The sequence below is a fragment of the Lampetra fluviatilis genome, chromosome 17, assembly GCF_964198595.1.
Source record: "Lampetra fluviatilis chromosome 17, kcLamFluv1.1, whole genome shotgun sequence".
In the NCBI taxonomy this organism is placed as follows: domain Eukaryota; kingdom Metazoa; phylum Chordata; class Hyperoartia; order Petromyzontiformes; family Petromyzontidae; genus Lampetra; species Lampetra fluviatilis.
In genome coordinates, this window is record NC_136291.1 from 602,501 (window position 1) to 617,220 (window position 14,720).

The window sequence follows — 14,720 nt, forward strand, 5'->3', positions numbered from 1 at the left end:
CTACCGATTGAACTGATGGCTGTGATCACATTTAGACTGCTGGATAGAAGGGGGGGGGTGAAATGTAATAAAATTGCTTCTTTGTTTCAACTGCCGCGCCGCGAGATCGATCCGGGAAGTAAAGTGTGCTGACCATTGCACAACTGTGGCAGTATCTCATGTAAACACGACAAACCCCGCCTGCTTTATTTAAAACAAGAGGTGGCCAAAGATCCAATGCAGCAGGACCCCTCTTAAAAGAGTCTTGAGACTCAGCGAGGCTCCACTCGCGGAGTATCAAACCCCGTGACTCAACCGGCGCTCTTCAGGGCTTCTCCTGGCGCCGTGGTGGCGACACATCAACCACCTCGCCTGGCGTACAGGAGGTCGTGGGTTCCATCCTGACCCTGACGCCCGCTGTATAATTCGAGTTTGCGTCTCTCTCTCCCCGTGGTCGCGTGGATTTTTCTCCGGGTCCTCCCTCCACATTTAGAATGAAAGTGCGTTGAGAGTATGTGTCTGCTATATATATATTTCCACATGATAAGCCACTTCGTTGGGCAGGTTGCTTCTGAAAAAGAGCTACACAGCTCAGTGGGCCTCGTGAGATGATGAAAGCTGAGACACGGAATCGCCTGGAACGTGACCTCCGTGCAGTCTCAGGTCTCGCCACGGGGTGGCGCTCACGCATCAGCCACGCTCCAAACAGCGCCCTCACCAGCTTGGTGAAGTATGGTCAAACACACCTCCACGACCCGCACGATGTGCAGGGCTCGACAAATATATTGGATGTCTGTGAAAAATAGCTTCATAGCTCATCGGATTCCCCCGGTATAAATACATATACTGGTTCTAAAATATTGAAAAATAATCTGCCGTCTTCTTAGGATCATAAGACGCACTCCCCGCCGTATTTTCAAGAAAAAGTTGGGGTGTGCGTCTTATATTCCGGTAGTTGCGTGCGTGCGTGGGGCCCTGTTTGCGCGAGTTTATTGACACCGGGCACACGTTTGGGGTGCGTCTTACTTTCCGGTTCGGCTTGTAACCCGCAGGATGCGGTCGCACGAACCGGTAAGAGTCGGGGGTGGTGGCAAAAGCCCGAATGCCACGCTCATGCAGCAGGGCTTCATGTCAGACGGGTCAGCGACACGGAACATATTTCCGTACCCGGCACACCACATCCAGACTACCTCTCGCTATGGCTACTAGTGGACACGTGCCCCCTACCCCAGTCTACAGGAGAGGTTGCTTCAATATCCATCGTGAACTTACTGAAAGAAATTCACGCGACTGAGGCGAGAGCGACTCGAGGACTTGGGGAGAGCCGCCTGCATGCGGAGTGCGAATCGCTCCTCTGCGCTACTGCGCGGGACCGGAGGTCGCTTGAAGACGAGGTCTCGGAGGTAGCTCTGTGACATCCGCTTCCGCGGGCCGTTGTCCAACGCGACGCCGATAGCCGCAAGAGCAGGGGATGGGCTGACTGTGACGTAGATGTGTGGCGCGCGTTGGCTCCGGTGCAACTATTCAGCTCCTCCTCCTCCACAGAGATCCCACGGTTCGTTGCGATTCGATTATCTGTACCGATTCGATTATCTATACCGATTCGATTAAGAAAGATTTTCAACTGCTTTTTCCGGCTCGTTTGTATTGTTTAGCCACCCCCCTCCCACGTTTCCCTCCTACAGTGTTGAGCTCGCGCGTGATATTCGCATCGCTCCGACACACGTTGTGCATACGGAGCGAGTACATCACTATTATTATTTTTATTATCTTCATGGGACCTCCTTTACCAGCACCGAAATATGAGAATAGGTTTCTTCCCCGTTTTTCTGGCAGCAAAAAAACCTTTTTCAAGACATCATGTCTGCAATAACCACAACACTTGTGGTCAGAATGCAAACAAAAACATACTCTGATAATATATGCATTGTGTGTGAAACTGATTGGTCCACACCAGAGACAGCTTTCTTTTGAGCCTCGTCTCAAACGGTGTTAGACCAGAGGACGCCGAAAGGCGTTCAGCACAAAGACAATGCCACTAGCAGAGTAATGGGAGCTCGGGGTGAGCGTCTACATCATGGGACCTCCTTTTATTATTCTTATAAATTATTATTATTACCTGATGACGATTTCTTGTGTTGCGATCGAAACGTCGTGATATTTTTTTTATTTGTTCTATCTCGCTTTATCGAAAGACCCAAAGAATATGATTATTCGAATTCTCTGGGATGCTGCTGCTGCGTTGGCAGTGGTGCACGAGCACAGCCAACAACAACAACAACTGGACGCGTTCGTCAACAACAACACCGTGTGTTGTGTGTGGTCTTAGACATATGACAGGCGACGTTTCAGGCAACGGCCCTTCTGCACAATACATAGAAAGGCCAGAGAGGTGGAGTCAGTCCCATGCCGCCCTCTATGTGTCGTGAAGAAGGCCCCTTGCTCGAAATGTCGCCTATTATATCGATTTTATTTTAAAACCACAGTGTTATTGATACATGGTATATCATTAATTATACCTCGCACGTTTCGATTAATTTCTCGTGAGAACAATAATCAATACTAATTGATGAACTGGCGGGTGTCCACCTGTGCCCCTTGCAACACTCCTGGGTCACGGAGGGCATGCGCCACCGTGGCGAGATGTTAACTACTTCGCCTGGTACACAGGAGGTCGTCGGCTTTTAGATTTGCAGGTCTCTCTGCCCGTGGGCGCCAGGATTTTTATCCGGGTTCTCCCGTTTTCCCCTCCACGTTTAGAATCGAGATCACGCGTTTAGAGTAGTTGGTCGCGATACATTTCCACACGACGATCGGCCACTTCGTTGAGCTATCATTTGTGGCCAGGTCGCTTCTGAAAAAGAGCTACATAGCTCAGTGGGCCTTACCTGGCAACATAAAAATAGTTCATAGTTTTAGTTTAATCAATAAAAAATAGTGTTTAGTTTTTATAGTCTGGGGCGGCCATCACATTGTTGAGTGGGTTAACTTGTCAGCAGAGGGCAGTGGTGCTCCCCGCCTTCGTGAACATCGCGGTGACCAGCGTGGTGCAGCGTGGACACACCAAGTGGTGGTAATACAAATGCTGTACAGATGGTTACTGAAGGGGGTCAACAGTTGATATGCGCGTCAAGCTAACGCAGTGATCGGGTCGTGGCCAAGGTGTGCGCGCCTCGAGTCCTCTTGGTCAAGGGGAATAGCGGAGCGGCGGCCAGGGAACGGGAAGCGTTCGAGACGACCGCCCACCGAGGAGATGGAGCTGTGATTATGGGGCAGGCGCCGGGTGGAGTTTTGCATCGCCAGATCGTGAGAGGAGGGCCTCGTCCAGCAGTGGATTGACCATGGCTGATGATGATGACCGTGCAATATGTTCGCACACAGGCCAAGCATTCACGCAGATCTCCCGTGCAGCTCACACAGGCTTGTGAGGCAAGTCGTGATGACGAGTACCTAGTGAAGCCGACACGGCGCACCAGGGGGTGGGTGGCCGACACCACGCCCGGTCGCCTTTGTATCCCCAGGAGCAACGTTTACCCAGCGCACCAGGTACTTATTTGAGGCTGAGTCGACCTAGAGGAGGCCCAGGGTTAAGGCGATGAGAACAGAGAAGCACGGCACAACGCCGTTCTTGCTGCACTGCCCAGCGCGTGGCCCCGCAGCAGCCCGCGGCACGCACGGCGGCGGCCGCCCAGCGCCCAGCGCTCTCCAGGCTCAGCCCCCCCGCTGAGACTCCGCCACGTGTCGGCACCGAGCGCAGTGATTGCGGCGTTCCGCCTCGAGCGACATCAATCATTCATGCTCGCGGCTCTGATGCCCGCGGAGCTCAAGCCTTTGAAATCCGTCGTCTCTCCTCTCCCCTCTCGCTGTGGCCACGGGAGGTGCGAGGGAGGCTTGGGGTAGCGCTCACCTGGAGAGCGTGCGGTGGCATCCCACCTCTTGACCTGCATCCAGAGCCCGGGTCGCGACGTCTCGCCGCGTGGCGATGTGCCCCCGTGTCTGGGTGCGCGCTGCAGCCCCCCCCCCCCTCGTGTCCCTCACTCGGCTTGGAGCACCATTGTGTGCCGTTCGGCACGATGCTCGACGTTTTGCTCCACGTGTTGAAAGTGTTTTTTCATGGACAGAAGCGAAACGTCGGACATCAGTACGCTGTACAACCCTGACGATGATTACCGTAAGGAGAGTTAGGGCCGCGTCATCGCGACCCACGTGCGCCGTCGTCATTCTCGACTCGCATCGGTGCCCACGTTCTGTTCGGGGTGCCCCTTACGAACGTTCTGTTCGGGGTGCCCCTTGCAGCCGCGAGAGGCGCTCCATCAACCGCAGCGTAAAACACGAACCGTGATGGACGTGTTCACCCACAGGGATCGGAAACCAAAATAACAAGAAGTGACATATTTTGATATTTGGTAAAAAAAATAACACCCCCCCCCGTCAATATTTAACGAGCCGCAGTGCACGTGCACACGAGACGCAATGCACGTGAACACGAGACGGTGGTCCTTAATAAGTAACGTCACGAAGCAGTCCGGAGCCGAAGGTTGCCGACCCCTGAACATGACCCGACCGTGACCCCGAGTCGTGGCAACTCCCCGCGTCGCCAGTGAAGTCTGCGGGTCGTGAAGGGGCCTGAGACTCTCCCACGTGCGCTCGGGTCGTGCCGCGTGACGCTCGGATTTCGCGACGATGATTTAATCCGCTCGATTTACCCAGGAAAGCCTCACCGAGTCTCATGAATATTGTTTTTGCAGCGGTGGTGCTGGGAGCTTCTTCAGGAGCTGAATCCTTGAAGAATCTCCCAGCGCGTGCAGCGATCTCTCTCCGTCTCTCACCCGTTGTTTGGTCACGCAGCACAGCACTTGGTGGCGAGGCAGAGACGAGAAAAGAGAGGGTGGGGGGTGGGCAGTCAGAGAGCGATGCGCGGTCTCACCGCGGAGTCCCGCGCGGATTGTCCGCCGCCTATCCCGGCACCACGTGACGACTAGAGCACAATTTACCACGTGACGACTAAAGCACAATGCACCACGTGACGACTAGAGCACAATGCACCACGTGACGACTAGAGCACAATGCACCACGTGACGACTAGAGCACAATGTACCACGTGACGACTAGAGCACAATGCGTCACGTGACGACTAGAGCACAATGTACCACGTGACGAGTAGAGCACAATGCGTCACGTGACGACTAGAGCACAATGTACCACGTGACGACGAGAGCACAATGCGTCACGTGACGACTAGAGCACAATGTACCACGTGACGACTAGAGCACAATGCGTCACGTGACGACTAGAGCACAATGTACCACGTGACGACTAGAGCACAATGCGTCACGTGACGACTAGAGCACAATGTACCACGTGACGACTAGTGCACAATGCGTCACGTGACGACTAGAGCACAAGGTACCACGTGACGACTAGAGCACAATGCGCCACGTGACGACTAGAGCACAATGTACCACGTGACGACTAGAGCACAATGCACCACGTGACGACTAGAGCACAATGCACCACGTGACGACTAGAGCACAATGCACCACGTGACGAGTAGAGCACAATGCGTCACGTGACGAGTAGAGCACAATGCAGCACGTGACGATTAGAGCACAATGCGTCACGTGACGCCTAGAGCACAATGCGTCACATGTGTAAAGGCCGTGTGCCGGCGCGTGGACTGCGACGATTTATTATGAATGCTCTTCCCCATTATTCCAGCACCGACAATACCACCGGCGCCTTCCCCGTCTCGCTCCGCGGGCTAAAGGTCGCGTGGACGACTTAGTGCCGCGGAGTGAGATGCGTTCTGTCCAGGCGACGGAGGGGGGAAAGGCCTTGATCCAGCAGTGGATTGACCACGGATGGTCATCATGATGATGATTGATGGTTGGAGCGACCGTCCTCTTTGTTTCACTCCAAGCGACGCGCGTCACTCGACCGCGTTTCGCACCCAGATTGAAACATCTCGGAGTCACCGTGAATCCCAGCTCGATCGATCGATCAATCGACGAGGCGTTGGTGCTCATCTCCCGTTTACAGCCCTGCGCCAGTGACAGACATTCCACATTCCTATGGCAGGGGCGAGTCAATTCTTCGTAAAACCACCGTTGATTTCCCCACATAGTGGTAGGTATTTTACCTACCCCGGGGGTATGATTGGCTGAGTCAACCTTCAACAAATATTTGAACGCGCAACGTTCTGATTGTGAGCCGCTTGCTCTGTCGCTTTAGCCACCGAGCCGGATAGAATCTCACGCACACGCCGAGACCACAACACGTGGGGCGGGGGTGAGGGGAGTTCTCACAGTGAGCAGTGGACCATGTTGAGGAGTCGGAACGACGTGCCTACGTCTGAGGTCCCTCCACTTAAACTAAACTTCTTTAAGATTGACCAGGTAAGGCCCCACTGAGCTATGCATCTCTTTTTCGGAAGCGACGTGGCCACAAATGAGAGCTCGACGAAGTGGCTCGTCACGTGGGAATGCAGAGCAACCGAATACTCGAAGCGTACTTTGATTCTAAATGTGGATGGAGAAGCCGGAGGCACCACGGGGAGAGAGAGACACGCAAACTCCACATATACAGCAGCAGCAGGCGTCAGGGTCGGGATCGAACCCACGACCTCCTGCATACCAGGCGAGGTAGTTAACATCTCCTAGCCACCGTGATGATGATGATGAGAGAGAGACACGAAAACTCCAAATATACAGCAGCAGCAGGCATCAGGGTCGGGATCGAACCCACAACCTCCTTCATACCAGGCGAGGTAGTTAACATCTCCTAGCCACCGTGATGATGATGATGAGAGAGAGACACGAAAACTCCACCTATACAGCAGCAGGCGTCAGGGTCGGGATCGAACCCACGACCTCCTGCACACCAGGCGAGGTAGTTAACATCTCCTAGCCACCGTGGCGCCCAACTTGTTTCCCATTCACACGAGAGGGGGGGGGGGGCTTGTGCACCCCGCCCCCACCCAGACGTTCGGGGTCTCTCACTCAGAGGCCCCCGGAGGCCCCAACGCCGCGCGGTCGCCCTCTGCCTCATCAGCCGCAGCCGTCCACAGGCCCCGACGCGAGGTCCTCGTCCGCGTGGGGCACATCGCGCCCCTATCCCAGAGCGCCACGCCCGGCTGGTCCTGTGGGTGGCGAGGTGGGGGCTGGGGGATGCTCGGCTCAATTATTCACCGCCACCTGTGAGCCTCCTCACCTCCGCGAAGCGTTCACGATGAAATGTCGCGGCTCCGTCAAAGCGCGCGACGAGACGGCACCACCGCCAAGTCCTGGCCTCGGAGCGGAATGTATAATTAATTAAATAATCATCAGTCTATCGCGATCGAATGCCTGAACGAATGCATGAGTGATGTGTAGTGGTGGCGACGGTGGTGATGGTGCTGGCTCACAGCACTTGCCCCAATAATATTTTAAGGCTTTACGGAGGAGCTTTGTCTTTTTGGTGATGGTGTGAGCGGTGGCGCAGTGGTTAGCGCATCGCGCTACGAAGTCAGATGTTCCCAGCCACGTATTTCATCAGGAGCGAGGGCGTTGAAGCGAACTTCTCCTGCAGGGAAACCACCGACAATGCACTTCGCCAACACACGCACTGACCAGCGTGGTGAAGTATGGTCGAGCACGAGCGAGGCGACAGGACGACTCTTATTATCAGGCTGTTACTCCACCGTCCCCATGGTGATAGATCAACAACATTGATGTCCTCACTCCACGCAGGAGAGGCCCCACTGAGCGTCAGGACTCGTTCCCACGAGGACGCTGCTGCTGCTGCTGCACTGGGGTCTTTGGCTTCTCGTGGGAAGAACCCGGAGAACGCCCACCACGAACACGAGGGGATGGCAACACTCGCAGCGCCGCACAGATGGGTTCACGAACCCTCCCCCCAGCTTGCTGTACTGCAATCTCATGGGCACCACCTCACAAGCCGGGGGGTTCGGGATTTTCACAAATCTTTGTGTGATCCACACAGATGTGTGTGTGTCCTCCCCTAGGTCGACTCAGCCCTAAACATCAACATTGACAAGAGCAATCGCGCCTGGCGCTGTCCACCACCCCCCCCTCGTGTCGGCCTTAATAGGTGCTCGCTAACAGCACTTGCGTCGAGAGCCTACGTAGGCTGCACGTGGGGACGTTTGCCGTTGTGTGATGACGTCGTATTAATCGCACATGTCCTGCATAGTACATTAGACAGAACCCCGGGGGGCATCAATCATTCATACGCGAACGCTGCGGTATCAGCTTCGCTCCACGCGCGGCGCTCGCCTCGTTATGGATTTTATTTGGAGCAGCACATTGACCGGCAGGCCTCTAACGATGGTGAGTAATCGGCGGTGGATGTGAACCGGGGGTTTTGAAACTCCGCCGTGAAGTCGTCATGGGAAGCGCTCCCTCGTCGGAAGCTCAACGGGCCCACAATGTCCGTGTCGGAGGCACCGAGTCGGCGCAGCTGAGGACTTGAGTTGGGGAACCCGGCCACAGCTGCCCAAGCAACGGCGGTTGCGTCCTGCCGTGTTGGTGAGTTGAGGGTCCCAACCCGGTCACCAATGACTCATACAGATACCCATAGACTCGCACAGAGGCCCATAGACTCGCACAGAGACCCATAGACTCGCACAGAGACCCATAGACTCGCATAGAGACCCGTAGACTCGCACAGAGACCCATTGACTCGCACAGAGGCCCATAGACTCGCACAGAGACCCATAGACTCGCACAGACCCATAGACTCGCACAGAGACCCATAGACTCACACAGAGACCCAGAGGCTTGCAGAGACCCATTGGTTCAAGCGTAGAGATCGGATGGCCTCCGCGTGGAGTTTTCTGCTCGCCGGCAGGGAGGGGCCCGTGCCAAGGCCCCCGTGAGTCCCGAGCGCCACCTTCTCGACGTCATTCCCTCGCACTACGAGATGCACTGCTCACTGGAGGAGTTCCGAATGGCAATGCCATCTCCTCTCGTGAGATCCCGCCGATACCAGCGTGGGGAAGCGATGGTAAGGAACGTGCAGGAGTCTTCTTCTTCTTCTTCCGTGCGTCTGCCGATGTGGACGCAGAGCATCAACCACAACTTGACATCCAGGTGGTCAAGTCCGGTAACCGCGCCAGGAGTGAGCGGAGTGTCCTCGCTGTGACGTCTCCTTTCCTGTTTGTGGATCGGGCGCACTGCTACTGGAGAGTTTTCCATTTTCTATTTGTGCATCATCAGGTAACCGCATCTCCTGCCACGGTGTGTGCAGTGAATGCGGCTTAGGGTGAACGACGAGCTTCCTGGAGGATCAACCCCGTTGGGTCCTTCACAACCAGGCGCTGTCTGCGAGCTCTCGTGAACTCCATTCCATTGAGCTCCATTGACGACGCCAATCTGCATCGAGTTAAGACTCGGGGCCCGTGTTGGGGCAGCTGCTGTTAGCGAGCACCGATCAAGGTGGGAACGGCACCCGATGGCTGGCGGCGTGGCCAGCACCACGGCCCAGAGGTCACCCACCCGGGGGAGTCGCGGGGCGACCCTCGCCACCCATGTCAGCCGTGGCCGGCGTGGAATTCGAGTCGCCGGGTTTGTGACGCGGCGTGCTGACCGACTATTCGGGCAAGTGCTGTTAGCGAATGGTCGACACGGTGCGCGAGAAGTGTGTGTGTGGCCAGACCCCAAGCACGGCCGTCTTTGTCTCTCCAGTGCTGATGTCTCCACACAGACACACATATATACAAATCACTCGGACTTCGTAGCCCCAACACGCGCGCGTTGCGTGTGTGCGCGTGTTGTGAGACTGTTTCACAGCGCCCACGGTCCAATGCCTCGCGTAGCAAGAAAACGGAGCCCCCCCTCCCTCCCTCCCTCCCTCCCCCGCAGCCCTCCCTCCCCCGCAGCCCACCCCGCGCTTTGTGATTGTGGGGCGGGTGGGGGGGGATGGAGGGGAGGGGCACCCCCTGTGATATGTCCGACTCTGGGCCCATTACCTGGCGAGCGGGGCGCGACAATGGGAAGTGATTTGGCGCGGGGTGCAGGCAGGACGGGAGGGTGGGGGGAGATGTGTGGGGGGAGATGTGTGGGGGGTGGGGAGGAGATATGTGGGGGGGGTGGGGGGTGAGGGGGTGGGGGGGATGTGTGGGGGGTGAAGGGATGTGTGGGGGGTGGGGGGATGTGTGGGGGGTGGGGGGGATGTGTGGGGGGTGGGGGGGATGTGTGGGGGAGATGTGTGTGTGGGAGGTGGGGGGTGTGTGGGGGGAGATGTGTGGGAGGTGGGGGGGAGATGTGTGGGAGGTGGGGGGGATGTGTGTGGGGGGGGTGGGGATGTGTGGGTGGTGAAGGGAAATGTGTGGGGGGTGGGGGAGATGTGTGGGGGAGATGTGTGTGTGGGAGGTGGGGGGTGTGTGGGGGGATGTGTGGGGGGTAGGGGGGATGTGTGGGGGGTATGGAGAGGGGACAGGGGAGCTGCGTGCGCGTGCCTCTCTCTCTGTGTGTGTGGGTGGTGGGTGCGGTAAAAGTGGGGGTGCCACGCGTGGCGAGTCTTTACAACTGCCCCCCCCCACTCCTCACACCCCCTCCCATGCCCCCCCCACCAACCCCATGGGAGTCACGTGCTCGCGTCGGCCTCCAACCTCCGCTGGTGCCACTCACACGCGGGGGACGCGTTGGCGGCTCCGCCTGCTGCCGGCTCTCGCACGCCGACCTCCCCGCCGCTAATTGCCCAATCACTGTGGATTGATGACCGCCAATTCGCTTCCTCTGAGTCTGAGAGGCGCGCGTCGAGGGTGTTGCTCGCACGTTGCCTCGCCGCGCGCAAAGCGCCGAGTCGGTGCCGTCTCTGACATCCGCGCTGCCGAGGGCGTCTCGGCAAAGCCACCGCCAAGGTACAAGCGCAGCCCTGCAGCAGCTGGCTGCTCACGCCGCTGCTGGCGGACGGACCAGCAGCAGGAGAGGGAGCTCTAGAGTGCCTCCCCCCCCCCCCCCTCTTGTTACCAAGATGGTATTTGGCCTACTCTTCACCCACGCTGGCCGCCAGACATCTCGGAAGGGGTGATGGTACCCACACTTGACCCCACCACACGCTTGCCCATCGTCTGTCGAGCCGTGGTGAACCCGAGGCGCGTGGGGGGCTGGGGGGGAGGGATGACAACGCTTGCCCCCCATTACGTAACCTGCTGTTGACGCCAAATGTGGGCGACAGCTTTCACCGACGCGCACTGACCAGGGTGGTGAAGTATGGCCAAACAACCTCTACGAGGCCTACACGGCCCAGGGTGGGGTGGGGGGCGGGGGGGTTATGGGGAGGCCCTCATCCAGCAGTGGATTGTCACAATGGGCCGGCGACTGCGAGCAGGCGACGCGCGGCGCGCCGTGATTCGCTGTCGCCGTGGCCCTTAAAGAGGTCGAGCGGCGTCGCTTCGCGGAGACTCTCGATCCGTGTCGGGAGACTCGAGACGGCCTCACGGGAACGCGCGCAGCGGGGCCGGAACCGGTTCATCGACCCGCTCCTCAGCGGCACGCGGACACCAGGAGATCCTTCGCTGACATTTCGTGGAAAGAAATCGATCGATCAAGTCATCGGCATAAAATATGGGAAGTTCTCATGATTTTACCCTCGCTGAGTGGCAGCGAGGATTGGGCCATTTATTCAAGCACCGAGAGGTGCGGCTTCTTGTAAAACCGGCACGCACAGATAGATGCAAGAATCCATCCGTGCATCATCCACTCCACAGGGACCACCACGGGACTGGATCACCCACTCCACTCCATAGGGACCAACACGGACTGGATCACCTACTCCACTCCACAGGGACCAACACGGACTGGATCACCCACTCCACTCCACAGGGACCAACACGGACTGGATCACCCACTCCACTCCACAGTTTCCAACACGGACTGGACCAGCCACTCCACTCCACAGGGACCAACACGGACTGGATCAGCCACTCCACTCCACAGGGACCAACACGGACTGGATCACCCACTCCACTCCACAGGGACCAACACGGACTGGATCAGCCACTCCACTCCACAGGGGACCAACACGGACTGGATCACCCACTCCACTCCACAGGGTCCAACACGGACTGGACCCCCCACTCCTCGGGGGCTAACGAGGACTCGGCCCGTTCTCCCCACACGTACGCGGCTCGGGCATGCGAATGGGGGTCACGAGAGGGGGTGCGATGTGATCATGAAAGGAGATGGGACCCCCCCCCCCCTTCCCTAGAACCCCCTCCAGCCCCAACCCTCGATGAAAGTTGTCTTCTAAAGCTTCTCCTGGGGACCTTGAACCCCCAGTGACCCGAGGTGAGAGCAATGCAATTAGGGCCCCGGGAAAGGGGGGTTATTGTCCCCCCCCCACATTGGGGATTGTCGTCTCTTTCAAGAGGAGGGTGTGGAGGAGTCATGCTCCGTGTGGCTCAGAGTCGTGGATTGGGCTCCCACAGCCATTGTTGCCCCCAGGCGCACTCCGTGTTCGCTGAATACACAGCGGAGACAAAGATCCCCCCCCCCCCCCCCGTGTAGCCTTCACAGACTGCTGGGGCAAGTGCTGTTAGCGAGTAGCAACAGCACCTATGATGGCCGGGACGGTGACACACGAGAGAGTTGGGTGGCCACGCCAGGCCAGGCCAGTGGGGATATGTAGACACGGCGGACCAGGTAGGAACAGTACTGATTTAAGGCTGAGTCGACCTAAGGGATGTACACCGCACCGGTTCAGATATTCTTTGTCCCGATTGGGGCTGTACGCGGGCCGCCGGTGCGCTAACCGCGGCGCCGCCGCTCTCTGCGCGCGTCTGGGGCAGGGCTCGCGAACCAACATAAGAAGAAGAGGCAATTTTTTTTTCGAATTCGGTGAACACACCCGTGAACACTCCCGTGAACACACCCGTGAACACACCCGTGAACACACCCGTGAACACTCCCGTGAACACACCCGTGAACACACCCGTGAACACACCCGTGAACACTCCCGTGAACACACCCGTGAACACACACAAACCGCTCAATATTTCAAGATCCGCAGTGCGCGTGAATACGAGACGGCGGTCCGTGACAAGTCCCTGTCACGCAGCAGTCCGTGAAGATCCGCACGCCTCTCCCGAGTCGCCGCTGCACTCTGGGACATGGCCTTCGCGTCCTGCGGGCCTCCTGCACACGTGGGCCGATGGGGACGCTGCCGTCAACTCGCTGACGCCAGAGGCGGCCTCCCAGAGCGAGATGCTGCTGTGAGTGCAGCTGTCACGCTCGCTTCACGTTGCGGTGACGTCGCCAGACGTATCGCCCCCCCCCCTCCCCCGCGATACGAACGGACAGAGCGAATGCATCCACAGCCATGCAGCGGCAGTAGATGTATGGTGATACCAATCACAGTGAATACATTCACCACGGTTACGACACAGACACCACCACCACAACCACCACCACAACCACAACCACCACTACTCCCCACTGCCCCCACGGCTCCCCAGGCACGGGGAGCGGTGGGGGCAGAGGGGAGGGGCTGGGACAGCGTCGAGGCCACGGGTAGGGGGGGTCGGGCAGGGAGGGAGGGTGGGGTGGCCCCCCACCCCCCCTCTGGGTGGTGACTGAGTGGGGTGCGAGGGGCGGGGCTCCACACGTGGGTGCTGGACTCTGAATTACTGAGATCCGACCCCGAGACGGCAACACCGAGCTCCGGGTTTAACGCGGTTGCACGTTCCTATAGAGATTGTATATAGTTCCTATAGAGATTGTATATAGTTCCTATAGAGATTGTATATAGTTCCTATAGAGATTGTATATAGTTCCTATAGAGATTGTATATAGTTAATGTAGAGATTGTATATAGTTAATGTAGAGATTGTATCTAGTTCATATAGAGATTGTATATAGTTAATGTAGAGATTGTATCTAGTTAATGTAGAGATTGTATATAGTTCCTATAGAGATTGTATCTAGTTCCTATAGAGATTGTATATAGTTCCTATAGAGATTGTATCTAGTTAATGTAGAGATTGTATATAGTTAATGTAGAGATTGTATATAGTTCATATAGAGATTGTATCTAGTTAATGTAGAGATTGTATATAGTTAATGTAGAGATTGTATATAGTTCATATAGAGATTGTATATAGTTAATGTAGAGATTGTATATGGTTCCTATAGAGATTGTATATAGTTCATATAGAGATTGTATATAGTTCCTATAGAGATTGTATATAGTTAATGTAGAGATTGTATATAGTTCATATAGAGATTGTATATAGTTAATGTAGAGATTGTATATAGTTAATGTAGAGATTGTATCTAGTTAATGTAGAGATTGTATCTAGTTAATGTAGAGATTGTATATAGTTCATATAGAGATTGTATATAGTTCATTTTTTCACACCCATAGCTGATATAGACACAGTAGTCTCCATTGCGGTCGTATATCTCATATCAAGAGAGTCGAATCACGGAATGAATTCCTCTCCGTGCGCACTAATATCGCGGTAATTGACAGCTTAGCGATAAGCGGATGAGGGGGAGTAGGGGAGAGGGGGGGGTAGGGGGAGTAGGGGGAGGGGGGGGAGTAGGGGGAGGGGGGAGTAGGAGGAGGGGGAGTAGGGGGAGGGAGGGGGGGAGTAGGGGGAGGGGGGGGGAGTAGGGGGAGGGAGGGGAGTAGGGGGAGGGGGAGAGAGGGGAGTAGGGGGAGTAGGGGGGAGGGAGGGGAGTAGGGGGAGGGAGGGGAGTAGGGGGAGGAGGGGAGTAGGGGGGAGGGGGAGAGAGGGG